The sequence below is a fragment of the Populus euphratica genome, unplaced genomic scaffold (assembly GCF_000495115.2).
Source record: "Populus euphratica unplaced genomic scaffold, PopEup_1.0 scaffold3520.1, whole genome shotgun sequence".
NCBI classification, from domain to species: Eukaryota; Viridiplantae; Streptophyta; class Magnoliopsida; order Malpighiales; family Salicaceae; genus Populus; species Populus euphratica.
In genome coordinates, this window is record NW_011503219.1 from 1 (window position 1) to 3319 (window position 3319).

General features: G+C 35.3%; 1 pseudogene; it reads left to right on the plus strand.

Moving 5' to 3' along the window:
• Nucleotides 1-7: 7 nt before the first annotated feature.
• Nucleotides 8-3319, plus strand: part of LOC105119712 (dihydrolipoyllysine-residue succinyltransferase component of 2-oxoglutarate dehydrogenase complex 2, mitochondrial-like) — a 9592-nt pseudogene continuing 6280 nt past the window's right edge.

Consider the following 3319-nt stretch of genomic DNA (forward strand, 5'->3'; position numbering starts at 1 on the left):
ATTTTTTTATATTCTTTAATTTTATTTTAAACTAATCTCCTTAGTGTAAACGGTCTCAGTCAGTCTCGCGAATTAAGCATCCGGCGATGAGGGCGAGAGGTTACGGCCAAAACGAGGTACCTCTGCCTGCCTTTCTTTGAATAATCAATCCTCATTTTCCAATTACAAGTGAATTTGGGACATTGTTGGGTAAGAAATGTGGAGATTTAGTAATTTATATACGTAAGCAAGTAATGAAGTAGAAGAATCTATCTGTACAGCTTCTGAGCAATGGTAAGGGGTGTAGGCATGCCGTCGGCAGCTTTAGTTATTGCACTACCTTAGGTAATATTGTTCTTTTTATTATTATCAACTTGCTTCTGTTCTTTGCTTGATATTTTACTATTATTATTATTGTCAACTTGCTTCTGTTCTTTGCTTGATATTTTACAACTTTTTATAACTTCATCTAAGCCCCTTTATTTCCGTATATTTTTTTCTTTTAGGGAGCCAATGTTGTCGTGCATATTCGAATAAACCGAGGAGGTTAGTGAGCTGACTGACTCTTTTATATCTGTGCTATTCCTGTTGGTATATTGGTTATATTTGGTTTCAGTTCCTAATTAATACAGGGAAATTACTGCAATACTTCGTCCAGAATATTTTATTCCATTGAGGAGTAGATCATTTTCTTCAGATACTGGTAATTTATAAGTTCATTTTTGTTTATTTTTATTTAGAGTTTATGCTTCTTAATGGTGTTAATTTTTTTCCCCTGATTGTGGGTTTGTAGGAGATCTAGTTGATGCAGTTGTCCCTTTCATGGGTGAATCTATTACTGATGGCACCTTGGCGAAATTCTTGAAAAGACAGGGTTGAAGTTGGTGATTTTAGGTCATTTAAGCAATCAAACACACATCAATTTTTTTTTTTTTTAACATGTTATCCAAACATTTCAACAAATACTCAAAATGAATATGGCAATTGACATATTATGAGCAGATCCTGGTGACAGGGTTGAAGTTGATGAGCCCATTGCTCAGATTGAAACTGACAAGGTAATCCTTGAAAGATAGTAGGTGACTCTGAAAAATGGATATTGGTTGTTTCTGAAAATCAGTATGATTAACATGATTGAATTGTTTTATTACCACCAGGTCACAATTGATGTGGCTAGTCCTGAAGCCGGCACCATTCAAAAGGTAATATTTATGAACTATAGCAATATCAAACTTGTGAAGTCTGATAGTTTTTGTCTCATCTGTTCACAGTTATCAATGGATACGTGCTGCTGTTTTGATCCCCCCCTTTTATTTTATATTTAATTGCTAGTAGCTTGTAGCCAAGGAAGGTGAAACTGTGGAACCGGGTACCAAAATTGCTGTTATTTCAAAATCAGGTGAAGGTGTACCACAAGCTGCTCCGCCCTCACAAGAAAAGACTGCTTCTCAGACCCCACCACCAGCAGAGTATAGGAAAAGGAACGACTAAGACTGAAACTTCCTCCCTCAAAGGAAAGGAAAAAACACTGTTTCCATCACAACCAGCAGCTAGAGCTCCTTCATCACCTCCTAAACCTTCAGAACCGCAACTTCCACCTAAGGAAAGAGAAAGAAGAGTGAGTTTTATAATGATCTATTCATTTTTGTGTGAAAATGCATGATTACATTTATTTTACTCTCTGCCTTAGTGGTAATGAATTTCTCTATCAAGTGTTTTCATACTTTCTCACTCTAGGTTCCCATGACAAGGCTGAGGAAACGGGTTGCAACACGGTTGAAAGATTCACAAAATACATTTGCAATGCTGACCACATTCAATGAGGTTGATATGTGAGTTGAAAGTCATCGTTTCTTTTTCCATCATCAATGGTTGAAAGCCGAAACATGTCTGTTTAAATGGATTTCATGTCTGAACTACTACCCCAAATTCTTTTCATGTTTTGATGAATTTCATTCTGCAATTGGTGTCTTTTCCATGTTTGATATATTGTTTCTACTGGAGAAAAAGGAAAGAAAGAGTCGATGGAATTATTATGCCTTTTGAACTGCAACTTAGTTTTATCTTCTTCTTTTTTGTCATTCTTTGGATGGCTAGCAAAGTGCAATTCCAACTCAATTTATTTTAACATGGTTTGCTGTATAATGCAGGACTAATTTGATGAAGCTTCGTTCAGATTATAAGGATGCATTTGTTGAAAAGCATGGAGTGAAGTTAGGATTTATGTCAGGATTTGTCAAGGTACATAAAATATCAATTGTATAAAATACCAAATTCATGTATGTTATGATGGATTGATGATGTTAGACTGTTACTGTGTGATGTGTGTTTCTGACTGTTACTTGCAGGCTGCTGTTAGTGCACTTCAGTATCAGCCAGTTGCCAATGCTGTAATTGATGGAGATGATATCATATACAGAGACTACATTGATATAAGCATTGCTGTTGGCACTCCGAAGGCACGTCAATATTCAGTTGATCTATATTCAATTATTGACTTTTGTTTGTTTGATGTGGGCTTTTGATGGGGAAATAATCTGCTAAACCACGAGCTCAATAGCATTTTGTGTGTTGCTAAAGAAGGGAAAAAAATTAAAATGGCAAGTACTATCAATGGTATTCCAGAGGTGACACCCTGTTTGCTTGGGTTTGGATTTCCAACATGGAGGTCCAGGTTCAAATCTAACCCTCATTTGTGTAGCTCAAAATCTAACATACCTTATAATGTACCAATAAAAAGCCCTATGATGGTTTTGATTTCTGAATTATACTGGTGGTTTTTGTTATTTCATTTTATATACTCGTTATCACTGTCAGAATCTAATGTCAATATGGTGACATCCTGGAATAGTTTAGGAATTTTATAGATAATTGGATATGCAGATGATAGAAATGCTTTATAGGTAGCAATCTTAATATCATTTCAGCGATGGTAGGCAATAGGTAAGACTGTTGAAAATTTAAGACACTTTCAGATTTAGCAATTTGTCAACTTTGGAAAACTGAACGAGGTCTGCCCTTGTGGCCATTAGACCTCGCATCTAATGCTGCCTTGCTGTGAGACAACAAAATAGTTTGATTGTTTTCTTAAATCTGTTGGAAATGCATGCTACTTTAGTTCTTGCTCTGCTTCTTCTATTGACTTAAATGTTGTGTTTTCTACTGCCTGGATAGAATGCATATATATATATATATCACGACATCAAATTATTTGGTGATATCATTTCACTGGTGCACTTATTTTGTATATAGCTTGATTGGATTGGATTATGATGTCATAGCTCTAAATAAAACTGTTAGAGAAGAAAAGTTCAAAATGAATTGATTAAAACATTAAAAA